The sequence below is a fragment of the Triticum urartu genome, chromosome 5A (genome assembly GCF_056163025.1).
Source record: "Triticum urartu cultivar PI428250 chromosome 5A, HENAU_Tu73, whole genome shotgun sequence".
Lineage (NCBI taxonomy): Eukaryota > Viridiplantae > Streptophyta > Magnoliopsida > Poales > Poaceae > Triticum > Triticum urartu.
In genome coordinates, this window is record NC_141877.1 from 475,654,233 (window position 1) to 475,670,604 (window position 16,372).

The window sequence follows — 16,372 nt, forward strand, 5'->3', positions numbered from 1 at the left end:
AAGGTGATCAAAGCATATGGTTTTATACAGACTTATGGTGAAGCCGGTGTTTACAAGAAAGTGAGTGGGAGCTCTGTAACAATTCTGATATTATATGTGGATGACATATTGTTGATCAGGAATGACATAGAATTTCTAGATAGCATAAAAGGTTACTTGAATAAGATTTTTTTAAATAAAAGTCCTCGGTGAAGCTACTTATATATTGAGCGTCAAGATCTATAGAGATAGACCAAGACGCTTGATAGGACTTTCACAAAGCATATACCTTGAAAAGATTTTGAAGGAGTTCAAAATGGACCAGTCAAAGAAAGGGTTCTTACCTGTGTTACAAGGTATGAAGTTGAGTAAGACTCAAAGCCTTACCACGGCACAAGATAGAGAAAGAATGAAAGTCATTCCCTATGCCTCAGCCATAGGTTCTATACGATATGCCATGCTGTTTACCAGACCTATTGTATACCTTGACATGAGTTTTGCAAGGGGTACAACAATGATCCAGGAGTAGATCACTGGACAACGGTCAAAATTATCCTTAGAGGAGTAAGGAAATATTTCTCGGTTATTGAGGTGATAAAGAGTTCATCGTAAAGAGTTATGTTGATGCAAGCTTTTACATCGATCCAGATGACTCTGAATCTCAATCTGGATACATATTGAAAGTGTGAGCAATTAGCTAGAGTAGCTCCATGTAAAGCATTGTAGACATAGAAATTTGCAAAATACATACGAATCTGAATGTGACAGACCCTTGACTAAACCTCTCTCACAAGCAAAACATGATCACACCTTCGTACTCTTTGGGTGTTAATCACATAGTGATGTGAACTAGATTATTGACTCTAGTGAACCCTTTGGGTGTTGGTCACATGGCGATGTGAACTATGGGGGTTAATCACATGAAGATGTGAACTATTGGTGTTAAATCACATGGCGATGTGAACTAGATTATTGACTCTAGTGCAAGTGGGAGACTGAAGGAAATATGCCCTAGAGGCAATAATAAAGTTGTTATTTATATTTCCTTATATCATGATAAATGTTTATTATTCATGCTAGAATTGTATTAAATTGGAAACTTGATACATGTGTGGATACATAGACAAAACACAGTGTCCCTAGTAAGCCTCTACTAGACTAGCTCATTAATCAAAGATGGTTAAGTTTCCAAGCCATAGACATGTGTTGTCATTTGATGCACAGGATCACATCATTGATGTGATGGACAAGACCCATATGTTAGCTTAGCATAATGATCGTTAAGTTTTATTGCTATTGCTTTCTTCATGACTTATACATATTCCTTTGACTATGAGATTATGCAACTCCCGGATACCGGAGGAATGCCTTATGTGCTATCAAACGTCACCACGTAACTGGGTGATTATAAAGATGCTCTACATGTATTTTCGAAGGTGTTTGTTGGGTTGGCATAGATCGATATTAGGATTTTTCACTCCGAGTATCGGAGAGGTATCTCTGGGCCCTCTTGGTAATGCACATCATAATAAGCCTTGCAAGCAATGTGACTAATGAGTTAGTTATGGGATGATGCATTACAGAACAAGTAAAAGAGACTTGACGGTAACGAGAACTAACTAGGTATGGAGATACCGACGATCGAATCTCAGGCAAGTAACATACCAATGACAAAGGGAATAACGTATGTTGTCATTACGGTACGACCGATAAAGATCTTCATAGAATATGTGGGAACCAATATGAGCATCCAGGTTCCGTTGTTGGTTATTGACCGGAGAGGTGTCTCGGTCATGTCTACATAGTTCTCGAACCCGTAGGGTCCGCACGCTTAACGTTCAATGACGATTTTGTATTATATGAGTTATGTGATTTGGTAACCGAGTGTTGTTCAGAGTCCCTGATGAGATCACGGACATGACGAGGAGTCTCGAAATGGTTGAGAGGTAAAGATTGATATATTAGAAAGTTATATACGGACAACGGAATGGTTCCGATAAGGTTTGGGGATTTTTCGAAATACCGGGAGGCTATCGGAACCACACCCCCCCCCTGTTGGAAATATGCCCTAGAGGCAATAATAAATTGGTTATTATTATATTTCCTTGTTCATGATAATCGTTTATTATCCATGCTAGAATTGTATTGATAGGAAACTCAGATACATGTGTGGATACATAGACAACACCATGTCCCTAGTAAGCCTCTAGTTGACTAGCTCGTTAATCAATAGATGGTTACGGTTTCCTGACCATGGACATTGATGTCGTTGATAACGGGATCACATCATTAGGAGAATGATGTGATGGACAAGACCCAATCCTAAGCCTAGCACAAAGATCGTGTAGTTCGTATGCTAAAGCTTTTCTAAATGTCAAGTATCATTTCCTTAGACCATGAGATTGTGCAACTCCCGGATATCGTAGGAATACTTTGGGTGTGCCAAACGTCACAACGTAACTGGGTGGCTATAAAGGTACACTACAGGTATCTCCGAAAGTGTCTGTTGGGTTGGCATGAATCGAGACTGGGATTTGTCACTCCGTGTAGACGGAGAGGTATCTCTGGGCCCACTCGGTAGGACATCATCATAATGTGCACAATGTGATCAAGGAGTTGATCACGGGATGATGTGTTACGGAACGAGTAAAGAGACTTGCCGGTAACGAGATTGAACAAGGTATCGGGATACCGACGATCGAATCTCGGGCAAGTACAATACCGCTAGACAAAGGGAATTGTATACGGGATTGATCGAATCCTCGGCGTCGTGGTTCATCCGATGAGATCATCGTGGAACATGTGGGAACCAACATGGGTATCCAGATCCCGCTGTTGGTTATTGACCAGAGAACGTCTCGGTCATGTCTGCATGGTTCCCGAACCCGTAGGGTCTACACACTTAAGGTTCGATGACGCTAGGGTTATAAAGGAAGTTTGTATGTGGTTACCGAATGTTGTTCGGAGTCCCGGATGAGATCCCGGACGTCACGAGGAGTTCCGGAATGGTCCGGAGGTAAAGATTTATATATGCGAAGTCCTGTTTTGGTCACCGAAAAAGTTTCGGGTTTTATCGGTAACGTACCGGGACCACCGGGAGGGTCCCGGGGGTCCACCAAGTGGGGCCACAAGCCCCGGAGGGCTGCATGGGCCAAGTGTGGGAGGGGACCAGCCCCAGGTGGGCTGGTGCGCCCCCCCCCCCCCACAAGGGCCCAAGGCGCCTAAGGGAGGAGGGGGGGCAAACCCTAAGGGCAGATGGGCCATAGGGCCCATGCCTGGTGCGCCTCCCTCTCCCCTCCACCTGGCCGCCACCCAGATGGGATCTGGGGGCTGCCGCCACCCCTAGGGAGGGAACCCTAGGTGGGGGCGCAGCCCCTCCCCTCCCCCTATATATACTTGAGGTTTGGGCTGCCTAAGACCCACGAATTCCTCTCCTTGGCGCAGCCCTACCCCTCTCCCTCCTCATATCTCGCGGTGCTTGGCGAAGCCCTGCTGGATTACCACGCTCCTCCACCACCACCACGCCGTTGTGCTGCTGCTGGATGGAGTCTTCCTCAACCTCTCCCTCTCTCCTTGCTGGATCAAGGCATGGGAGACGTCACCGGGCTGTACGTGTGTTGAACGCGGAGGTGCCGTCCATTCGGCACTAGGATCTCCGGTGATTTGGATCACGATGAGTACGACTCCTTCAACCCCGTTCTCTTGAACGCTTCCGCTTAGCGATCTACAAGGGTATGTAGATGCACTCTCCTTCCCCTCGTTGCTGGTTTCTCCATAGATAGATCTTGGTGACACGTAGGAAAATTTTGAATTTCTGCTACGTTCCCCAACAGTGGCATCATGAGCTAGGTCTATGCGTAGTTTCTATGCACGAGTAGAACACAAAGTAGTTGTGGGCGTTGATTTTGTTCAATATGCTTACCGTTACTAGTCCAATCTTGATTCGGCGCCATTGTGGGATGAAGCGGCCCGGACCGACCTTACACGTACTCTTACGTGAGACTGGTTCCACCGACTGACATGCACTAGTTGCATAAGGTGGCTAGCGGGTGTCTGTCTCTCCCACTTTAGTCGGATCGGATTCGATGAAAAGGGTCCTTATGAAGGGTAAATAGCAATTGGCATATCACGTTGTGGTTTTTGCGTAGGTAAGAAATGTTCTTGCTAGAAACCCATAGCAGCCACGTAAAACATGCAAACAACAATTAGAGGACGTCTAATTTGTTTTTGCAGGGTATGCTATGTGATGTGATATGGCCAAAGGATGTGATGAATGATATATGTGATGTATGAGATGATCATGTTCTTGTAATAGGAATCACGACTTGCATGTCGATGAGTATAACAACCGGCAGGAGCCATAGGAGTTGTCTTAATTTATGACCTACGTGTCAACATAAACGTCATGTAATTACTCTACTTTATTGCTAACCGTTAGCTGTAGTAGTAGAAGTAATAGTTGGCGAGACAACTTCATGAAGACATGATGATGGAGATCATGATGATGGAGATCATGGTGTCATGCCGGTGACGATGATGATCATGGAGCCCCGAAGATGGAGATCAAAAGGAGCAATATGATATTGGCCATATCATGTCACTATTTGATTGCATGTGATGTTTATCATGTTTATACATCTTATTTGCTTAGAACGACGGTAGTAAATAAGATGATCCCTCATTAAAATTTCAAGAAAGTGTTCCCCCTAACTGTGCACCGTTGCGACAGTTCGTTGTTTCGAAGCACCACGTGATGATCGGGTGTGATAGATTCTTACGTTCGAATACAACGGGTGTTGACGAGCCTAGCATGTACAGACATGGCCTCGGAACACATGCAAAACACTTAGGTTGACTTGACGAGCCTAGCATGTACAGACATGGCCTCGGAATACAAGAGACCGAAAGGTCGAGCATGAGTCGTATGGTAGATACGATCAACATGAAGATGTTCACCGATGTTGACTAGTCCGTCTCACGTGATGATCGGACACGGCCTAGTTGACTCGGATCATGTAATCACTTAGATGACTAGAGGGATGTCTATCTGAGTGGGAGTTCATAAGATGAACTTAATTATCCTGAACATAGTCAAAAGGTCTTCGCAAATTATGTTGTAGCTCGCGCTTCAGTTCTACTGTTTAGATATGTTCCTAGAGAAAAATTAGTTGAAAGTTGATAGTAGCAATTATGCGGACTAGGTCCGTAAACTGAGGATTGTCCTCATTGCTTCATAGAAGGCTTGTGTCCTTAATGCACCGCTCAGTGTGCTGAACCTCGAACGTCGTCTTTGGATGTTGCGAACATCTGACATACACATTTTGATAACTACGTGATAGTTCAGTTAAACGGTTTAGAGTTGAGGCACCGAAGACGTTTTGAAACGTCGCGAAACATATGAGATGTTTCGAGGGCTGAAATTGGGATTTCAGGCTCGTGCCCACGTCAAGAGGTATAAGACCTCCGACGATTTTCTTAGCCTGCAAACTAAGGAAGAAAAGCTCAACTGTTGAGCTTGTGCTCAGATTGTCTGAGTACAACAATCATTTGAATCAAGTGGGAGTTAATCTTCCAGATGAGATAGTGATGTTTCTCCGAAGTCATTACCACCAAGCTGCTAGAGCTTCGTGATGAACTATAATATATCAGGGACATATATGATGATCCTTGAGATATTCGCGATGTTTGACACCACAAAAGTAGAAATCAAGAAGGAGCATCAATTGTTGATGGTTGGTGAAACCACTAGTTTCAAGAAGGGCAAGGGTAAAAAGGGATACTTCATGAAACGGCAATTCAGCTGTTGCTCTAGTGAAGAAACCCAAGGTTGAACCCAAACCCGAGACTAAGTGCTTCTGTAATAAGGGGAACAGTCATTGGAGCAGAATTACCCTAGATACTTGGTAGATGAGAAGGCTGGCAAGGTCGATAGAAGTATATTGGATGTACATTGTGTTAATGTGTAATTTACTAGTACTCCTAGTAGCACCATGGTATTAGATACCGGTTCGGTTGCTAAATGTTAGTAAACTCAAAATAAAAGGCTGCGGAGTAAACGGAGACTAGCTAAAGGTGAGCTGGCAATATGTGTTGGAAGTTTTTCCAAGCTTGATGTGATCAAGCATCGCACGCTCCCTCTACCATCGAGATTGGTGTTTGCATTGAGCATAGACATGATTGGATTATGTCTATCGCAATATGGTTATTCATTTAAGGAGAATAATGGTTACTCTGTTTATTTGAATAATACCTTCAATGGTCTTGCACCTAAAATGAATGGTTTGTTGAATCTCGATCGTAGTGATACACATGTTCATGCCAAAAGATATAAGATAGTAATGATAGTACCACCTACTTGTGGCACTGCCACGTAAGTCATATCGGTATAAAACGCATGAAGAAGCTCCATGTTGATGGATCTTTGGGCTCACTCATTTTGAAGAGTTTGAGACATGCGAACCATGTCTATTGGTGTATATGCATGAAGAAACTCCATGCAAATGGACCGTTTGGACTCACTTGGTTTTGAATCACTTGAGACATGCAAATCATACCACATGGGCAAGATGACTGAAAGCCTCGTTTTCAGTAAAATGGAACTAGAAAGCAACTTGCTGGAAGTAATACATTTTGATGTGTGCAGTCCAATGAGTGCTGAGGCGTGCAGTGGATATCGTTATGTTCTTACTTCACAGATGATTTGAGTAGATGTTGAGTATATTTACTTGATGAATCACGAGTCTGAATTATTGAAAGGTTCAAGTAATTTCAGGGTGAAGTTGAAAGATCGTCGTGACAAGAGAATAAAAGATCTATGATATGATCATAGAAATGAATATCTGAATTACGAGTTTGGCACAAAAGTAAGACATTGTGGAAATTGTTTCACAACTAATATAGCCTGGAACACCATAGTGTGATGGTGTGTCCGAACATCATAACTGCACCCTATTGGATATGATGCATACCATGATGTCTCTTATCGAATTACCACGATAGTTTATGGGTTAGGCATTAGAGACAACCACATTCACTTTAAATAGGGCACCACGTAATTCCGATGAGATGACACCGTATGAACTATGGTTTAGAGAAACCTAAGCTGTCATTTGTTAAAAGTTTGGGGCTGCGACGCTTATGTGAAAAAGTTTCAGGCTGATAAGCTCGAACCCAAAGCGGATAAATGCATCTTCATAGGTCACCCAAAACAGTTGGGTATACCTCCTGTCTCAGATTCGAAAGCAATAAGGGATTGTTTCTAGAATCGGGTCCTTTCTCGAGGAAAAGTTTCTCTCGAAAGAATTGAGTGGGAGGATGGTGGAGACTTGATGAGGTTATTGAACCGTCTCTTCAACTAGTGTGTGGCAGGGCACAGGAAGTTGTTCCTGTGGCACCTACACCAATTGAAGTGGAAGCTTATGATAGTGATCATGAAACTTCAGATCAAGTCACTACCAAACCTCGTGGGATGACAAGGATGCGTACTACTTCAGAGTGGTACGTAATCCTATCTTGGAAGTCATGTTGCTAGACAACAATGAACCTATGAGCTATGGAGAAGCGATGGTGGGCCTGGATTCCGATAAATGGCTCGAGGCCATATAATCCGAGAGAGGATCCATATATGAAAACAAAGTGTAGACTTTGGAAGAACTACTTGATGGTCGTAAGGCTGTTAGGTACATATGGATTTTAAAAGGAAGACGGACAATGATGGTAAATTTCACCATTAAGAAAGCTCGACTTGTCGTTAAGATGTTTTTCGACAAGTTCAAGGAGTTGACTATGATGAGACTTTCTCAGTCGTAGCGATGCTAAGAGTCTGTTGGGATTATATTAGCGATTACTGCATTATTTATGAAATCTTGCAGATAGGATGTCAAAACATTGTTTCCTCGACGATTTTCTTGAGGAAAGGTTGTATGTGATACAACCGGAAGGTTTTGTCAATCCTAAAAGATACTAATAAGTATGCAAAGCTCCAGCAATCCTTCTAAGGACTGGAGTAAGCATCTCGGAGTTGGAATGTATGCTTTGATGAGATGATCAAAGATTTTGGGTGTATACAAAGTTTATGAGAAACTTGTATTTCCAAAGAAGTGAGTGGGAGCACTATAGAATTTCTGATGAATATATGTTGTTGACATATTGTTGATCAGAAATGACGTAGTATTTCTGGAAAGCATATAGGGTTATTTGGAAAGTGTTTTTCAATGGAAAGCCTGGATTAAGCTACTTGAACATTGAGCATCAATATCTATAAGGATAGATCAAAACGCTTAATGGTACTTTCAAATGAGTGCATAACTTGACATGATCTTGAAGCTGCTCAAGATGGATCAGTCAAAGAAGGAGTTCTTGCCTGAGTTGTAAGGTATGAAGTTAAGATTTAAAGCTCGACCACGGCAGAAGAAAGAGGAAGGACGAAGGTCGTCCCCTATGCTTTTGTCATAGGCTCTATACGGTATGCCATGCTGAGTACCGCACCTGATATGTGCCTTGCCACATATCTGGCAAGAGGGTACAAAGGTAATCTAGGAGTAGATCACCAGATAGCGGTCTAAATTATCCTTAGAGGAATAAGGATATGTTTCTCGGTTATGGAGGTGATAAAGAGTTCGACGTAAAGAGTTACGTCGATGCAAGCTTAACACCAACCCGGATAGCTCTGAATAGAGATACCGGATACGTATAATGGAGCAACAATTTAGAATAGCTCCAAGTAGAACAGTTATTTGAAATGGCTCCAAATGTAGCGTAGTAGTTGCATCTACAAGATGACATAGAAATTTGCGAAGTACATACGGATCTAAATGTTGCAGACCCGTTGACTGAAACCTCTCTCACAAGCATAACATGATCAAACCCAGAACTCTTTGGGTGTTAGTCACATGGGGATGTGACCTCGAGTGTTAATCACATATCGATGTGAACTGGATTATTGACTCTAGTGCAAGTGGGAGACTGTTGGAAATATGCCCTAGAGGCAATAATAAATTGGTTATTATTATATTTCCTTGTTCATGATAATCGTTTATTATCCATGCTAGAATTGTATTGATAGGAAACTCAGATACATGTGTGGATACATAGACAACACCATGTCCCTAGTAAGCCTCTAGTTGACTAGCTCGTTAATCAATAGATGGTTACGGTTTCCTGACCATGGACATTGGATGTCATTGATAACGGGATCACATCATTAGGAGAATGATGTGATGGACAAGACCCAATCCTAAGCCTAGCACAAAGATCATGTAGTTCGTATGCTAAAGCTTTTCTAAATGTCAAGTATCATTTCCTTAGACCATGAGATTGTGCAACTCCCGGATACCGTAGGAATACTTTGGGTGTGCCAAACGTCACAACGTAACTGGGTGGCTATAAAGGTACACTACAGGTATCTCCAAAAGTGTCTGTTGGGTTGGCATGAATCGAGACTGGGATTTGTCACTCCGTGTAGACGGAGAGGTATCTCTGGGCCCACTCGGTAGGACATCATCATAATGTGCACAATGTGATCAAGGAGTTGATCACGGGATGATGTGTTACGGAACGAGTAAAGAGACTTGCCGGTAACGAGATTGAACAAGGTATCGGGATACCGACGATCGAATCTCGGACAAGTACAATACCGCTAGACAGAGGGAATTGTATACGGGATTGATCGAATCCTCGGCGTCGTGGTTCATCCGATGAGATCATCGTGGAACATGTGGGAACCAACATGGGTATCCAGATCCCGCTGTTGGTTATTGACCAGAGAACGTCTCGGTCATGTCTGCATGGTTCCCGAACCCGTAGGGTCTACACACTTAAGGTTCGATGACGCTAGGTTATAAAGGAAGTTTGTATGTGGTTACCGAATGTTGTTCGGAGTCCCGGATGAGATCCCGGACGTCACGAGGAGTTCCGGAATGGTCCGGAGGTAAAGATTTATATATGGGAAGTCCTGTTTTGGTCACCGAAAAAGTTTCGGGTTTTATCGGTAACGTACCGGGACCACCGGGAGGGTCCCGGGGGTCCACCAAGTGGGGCCACAAGCCCCGGAGGGCTGCATGGGCCAAGTGTGGGAGGGGACAAGCCCCAGGTGGGCTGGTGCGCCCCCCCACAAGGGCCCAAGGCGCCTAAGGGAGGAGGGGGGCAAACCCTAAGGGCAGATGGGCCTTAGGGCCCATGCCTGGTGCGCCTCCCTCTCCCCTCCACCTGGCCGCCACGCAGATGGGATCTGGGGGCTGCCGCCACCCCTAGGGAGGGAACCCTAGGTGGGGGCGCAGCCCCTCCCCTCCCCCTATATATACTTGAGGTTTGGGCTGCCCAAGACACACGAGTTCCTCTCTTTCTTGGCGCAGCCCTACCCCTCTCCCTCCTCATATCTCGCGGTGCTTGGCGAAGCCCTGCTGGATCACCACGCTCCTCCACCACCACCACGCCGTTGTGCTGCTGCTGGATGGAGTCTTCCTCAACCTCTCCCTCTCTCCTTGCTGGATCAAGGCATGGGAGACGTCACCGGGCTGTACGTGTGTTGAACGCGGAGGTGCCGTCCGTTCGGCACTAGGATCTCCGGTGATTTGGATCACGACGAGTACGACTCCTTCAACCCCGTTCTCTTGAACGCTTCCGCTTAGCGATCTACAAGGGTATGTAGATGCACTCTTCTTCCCCTCGTTGCTGGTTTCTCCATAGATAGATCTTGGTGACACGTAGGAAAATTTTGAATTTCTGCTACGTTCCCCAACACCCCCCCCCCCTGCGGAAAGTTAATGGGCCTATTGGGCCATAGTGGAGAGATGGAGGCTACCACAAGAGGTGTGGCGCCCCCCCCCCCCAAGCCCAAACCGAATTGGACTAGGGTTGGGGGCGCACCCCCCCCCCTCCTTTCCTTCTCCCTCTCCCCCCTTTCCCCTTTCCCCTTTCCATTTGTTGGAAGGAGGGGGCCGAATCCTACTTGGACTAGGAGTCCAAGTAGGACTCCCCCCTTTGACGCGCCCCCTTGGGCCGGCCACCTCCTCCTCCCCCCCTTTATATACGGGGGCAGGGGGCACCCCAAAGGCACACCAAGATTTCTCTTAGCCGCGTGCGGTGCCCCCTCCACAGTTTACCACCTCGGTCATATTGTCGTAGTGCTTAGGCGAAGCCCTGCGCGGATCACATCCCAACACCGTCGCCACACCGTCGTGCTGGCAGAACTCTCCCTCGACCCTCTACTGGATCAAGAGCTCGAGGGACGTCATCGTGCTGAACATGTGCTGAACAAGGAGGTGCCATACATTAGGTATTTGGATCGGTTGGATCGTGAAGACGTTCGACTACATCAACCGCGTTACTAAACGCTTCCGCTTTCGATCTACAAGGGTACGTGGACACACTCTCGCCTCTCGTTGCTATGCATCTCCTAGATAGATGTTGCGTGTTCGCAGGAATTTTTGAATTACTATGTTCCCCAACTCTGTGTGTGTGTGTGTGTGTGTTTTGCATGGGTCGGCGCGGTATTGTACGCATCTACCGACGTTTCGAACGTATGAACAAATTGGCCTTCTACGGTTTGGGGGGTGTACTGAGGCAAGCCTCTCATATTTATTACTCCCTCCATTCCAAAATATAGTGCGCCCACGCTTTCCGAGGTCGAAATTTGACCATAAATTTAACGAACGAGACCGATTGCGGTGGGAGAAAAAGTTACATAATTAAAAACTTCTTTCGAATACGAATTCAGTGATATAACTTTTGCTCCCGCCGCAATCGGTCTTGGTAGTTAAATTTACGGTCAAAGTTAAAGCATGGGGATAGAGGAAGCACTACATTGTGGAATGGAGGGAGTACATTATTTAACAAAGGTTTGACAAGAACATACATCAAACGATCCGAAGCCATCACCCAAACCTACAAACTCAACGATGGGGAATGCCATCCCTCCCCGCCATTTAGAACCAGGATCGCCACCGATCCACCCTCATGACGTACGAGGAGCATAAACCTGATGCAGCAGACCCAAAGCATACACCACATGCACACACTTCAGAAGCCGCCACCACCATCGATCAACTGACCCATCTTCATGAAAGAGATCCACATTATACTTGCCAAGCCATCCAACCATCGACGCCTCCATGGCGACAAACACGCAACCACCCCGCGCTCGTCCATCCAGTTGCACTCGTCACCAAGACTGAGCTGCACCATGCCGCTAAGACCCATCATCGTCGACACAGGAGATGCCACGCCGCACCACCCGCCAACCTCCACACCACCGTCGTTGCTTGAGCCCTTGGTCGGAGCCCACCGCACACAGCCACACTCTCTCCAAAACCAAACCTCCCAAGACGGCACCTCCATGGAGGGTATGACGCGTATGGTGCCGCCGCCGCCCAATCCAAGGCTCAAAACAGAGATGACGTTCAGTTTTAGGATGATACTTCAACACATGTTTGTGGCTTTACATTGGTTGCTTTGGCTATGTAGAAATAATATGATCGTTAATAATAAGGGAACGTACGAGCTCCTAGATCTTCCGCTAGTGAGGAAGAAAGCTACCACATCAAGGGAAGATCTTGATCACACTTATTCATCATCGTTGTCATTATTGTCGAAGCCACAAAGCCAGGCGACTGAAATTCTAACTACTAAGGCCTAAAAATACAGACCCGGGAAATATGGACTGATTAAAATCATGGGCTGAGAAAATTCCAGCTAAATTCTCCTACAAAATCGGCGCTATATCCCGCCATTTTGCCGGTTTTGAGAGGCGGGAAAATAGTAGGGCAGTTTCTAAATGGCGATAGCGGTGCAACATCATTGATTCACGGGCGGTTTAATTGGGACCTTAATCTTCCAAATATATTTTCTATGGCACACAAGTCCCGTATTTATGAGGTCCGCATGCATAGACCTGATTGTAAACACACCATTAGTATTCAATCTTTATTTGAATACATCTAAGTGTTTGTGCTAAGTTGACCAACATCAACCTACACACCAAATGTAAATACGCTACCCATTTTCCTCCAATCAAACCCACCAAATTTGGATGTTCATAGGTATAGATCCGATAATCGAGTGCACTATCTCATTTTCTCTACATGCCACGTTATTTAACAATGGGTATGGTAGATCAAGCAGGTTGTCCCCAACTGTGTGTCTCTGCAAAACTCGTAGAATGGCCATAGACAACCTCAAACAAATCACTCCTAAATAAAGAAGACTTGGCCTCCATCAAGCCCTTCCAAAAAGGGGAATTCGTTGATTTTTCTACCACCGGAGATAGAGTTTTGGAATATATATACTTTTATGAACAAGCTCTGGCCATACATCCTCCTCGTTAAGCAACTTGTATAGCCATTTACTAAGCAAGCGCTTGGTTTTATCTTTAGGTTTTCAATACCCAAACCACCATGATCCTTTGGCCAACATAGATATCCCACTTACCTAGTATGTACTTCTATTTGTGCTCATCGCACTGCCAGAAGAACCTAGATCAATAAAAATCAAATCTTAAAAAAAAACTTTGGGCATTTAGAAAAAGGACAACATAAACATGGGTAGACTTGTGAGAATAGTGTTGATAAGAGTCAATGGTGCCCCATATGATATGAGTCCCCCCCCCCCCCCCCAGTCCAATTGTTAGGGTCTTCCAAAGCGATATTCGATAATTTTCTATTCTTTGTTTATGAGCTTGGTCGGGGGGGGGGGGGGGGGGGGGTGAATGGGTATTCCGAGGTACATAAAAGGAAGAAATTCCACATCAGAACCGAGGAGTTGCCAATATCCATTCTGTGTTTCCTTCGCCTTTCCAAAGCAAAATAGCTCGCTCTTATGGAAATTTATTTTGAGACATGAAAGCTGTTTGAGAAGACAAAGAATCAACTTTGCTTTCACTTCATACAGATCTGTTATTGTAAATGTTCACATAGTTTTCTATAAACTTGGTCAAACTTGTAAAAGTTTGACTTCACTCAAAGCTAATGTGTAGAATAAATAAACGGAGGGAGTACACAAGTTATCAGATGGCACCTAGTCATACTTACCTACTCCATCTTTGTTGGAAGGGATCGATAATGATAACACGTAAAGTGCAATGTAAACATCCGTGTCTTGAACCAACTGATAGACAAACATGAATATTCTACCAGCACAAGTTCATGAATAGTACACACAAGTACTGGGGATTTACATCACTGATGTTTACCCCAAAACTTATTGGGGAGGAGTAATACAGTACACAATGAAAAATACATGCTACCGTCTGCAAAACCAAGCGAACTTGATTTGCTTACAAACCTAATATTATGTACACTCACATATATTTTCTTCTTTTATTCCTAACCAAGTGCCCACAATCTTTGTTTTACGGTACATAATTATGCTTGCTTTAATAACATGGTCCCAGCTAAGGAGTTGATTATCAACAGATTATCCTGTTTGCAGGATCTTCAGAATTCAGAAGCTTTGCTCCTGCAAAGAAAAATACAACGAGAGAGGTACCTTGTAAGTTAATTTGCTCGAACTTCTCAAATCAAGAACTGGGATAAATTAACATTTTCATTTCAGTAGGAGAATCATGCCCCCATTTCTTTGGATATGGTTGTCTGAATGCTAGGCTTGACAAAGGGTGTGGATTTTCTATGTTCTGTAATTTAGGATATGCAGCGCTGCCTCTCAAGGGGTACCATGGTTTTGGCGCTAAAGAGTGTGCAAAACAGACTTCAATTAACAGCCTGGATGCAGGATCTCTAAGATTAGCGCATCCATGCAAGCAAATAGTGCGTGCATGATGCTGTTCAAAGTTCCAGGTCCAGGCTTAAATTATGTGCCGGATCCTCTTTGCTTGTGTAATAATAGTGCAATCACGGAATCACCATCACACTAACGTTGGCAGTGCATCTGGGGCAGAAACAACCAAGGAATTGACAGCAATGACAAGCGGCATTCCATTGCGGTTTCTTTTTCAATCTAGGGCATGGTCTACCTTTATTTTGACAAGTGATTGAGATCACCATATAGCACTGAGGACTTGCTGACACTTCACACTTATAAACTGTAGACAAGAGACAAGGATCACGCAGGGTTTTGGTTACCTTGATTGATGGATCAGTTCCAAGCCCCCTGGGTGTTGTACTTGGGAAAGGGGACCCTGCCGGAGTCGATCAGCTTGATGTCGCTATCAAGGATCTCGTAGTGGCGGCGCACCTCGTCGGCCGTCTTGGTCCCGCCCATGGCGCGGGACACCTTGAGCCAGCGGTCGGGCGTGCCCTCGCCGTAGTAGGCGAGTGCGTCCTCGAACAGCTTGTTCTCCTTCTTGCTCCACTCTGGGTTGGCGCCGCCGCGGGATGCGCTCCTTGACCCAGAAGAAGACATCTCCAACTGGATCGGAAACCGAGCTACGTTTGCGCTGAAGCCTTTTCTGATGGTTTTTGCACTTGAGAAGCTCCGGTGGTTATGGTTTGATGATCGTTGTGCTGCTTGGGTGCCCACTATTTATAGGCGCTTGGGGCGCCACCCCGACGGCCTTGTTGCTGGAATGGTATCGGGATTGCCATCGGCTTGGCGACTGAAAGGTCAGTGGGGCTAATTAATTTACCCCAGGGTACCATAAAAAAGCTCAATTAATTACATTCTGATTCTGAACTTTTTTGGATGAAGGAGCTGGTGACTACGTCTGCACACTCTATCCGGTCGACGTGATAAGCAGATGCTCATGCCTCTTGGAGGTGCAGTAGCCCAGAGCCACACGCAGAAATTCGCCTTTCTTGTCGGTGCCCACGCTATCGATTGAGCGAGATACTAGCTAGGGAGATAGGGCAGCTAGGGTGGCGGGTGGGTATACGAACGATCGAGCCGAGAGAATCTACGGCACATATCTGGAATGGGATGCCCTTTTTGGCAGAGGAAAAGGAGTAAATATTCTGAATCCTGGCTGAAGTGATGTAGAGAACGCCTGGATTCCAATCCCGCAAGTTGGTGCCTGGAATGTGAGAGCTTCCGTTCACTACCGGAATCGCCCCCTATGCCGACGGCCAGGGCCGTCCGCATAGGCCCGAGTCCCGTCGGGATAGACCTATGCCGACGGCCCCCGTCGGCATAGGGCCGTCGGCAACATATGCGTCGGCACAGCCAGGGAGGCCGTCGGCATAGAAAAGCCGTCGGCATATATGATACGCCGACGGGGGCCGTACATCTATGCCGACGGCCCCGGCCGTCGGCAACTATCACGCCTAACGGCGGCCGCCGTCAAGTCTGCCCAACGACTGGTCGCCACGTGGCATCCTATGCCGACGGCCTAGCCGTCGGCTTAGTCAAAAACTATGCCGACGGCTCGACCATCGGCATAGGCGCCCACGTGGCGACTAGCCGCTGCTCGTGGACCAGGGCTATGCCGACGGCTGGGCCGTTGGCA

General features: G+C 45.6%; 1 pseudogene across 1 annotated transcript; it reads right to left on the bottom strand.

The window, feature by feature from the left end:
- Positions 1 to 13,983: 13,983 nt before the first annotated feature.
- Positions 13,984 to 15,406, bottom strand: LOC125556331 (protein RADIALIS-like 3 pseudogene; annotated as a pseudogene). The gene is made up of 2 exons (XR_015603374.1): positions 15,054 to 15,406; positions 13,984 to 14,430 (listed from the first exon to the last, which is right to left on the bottom strand). The product of XR_015603374.1 is annotated as a protein RADIALIS-like 3 pseudogene (transcript).
- Between the last annotated feature and the right edge of the window lie 966 nt (positions 15,407 to 16,372).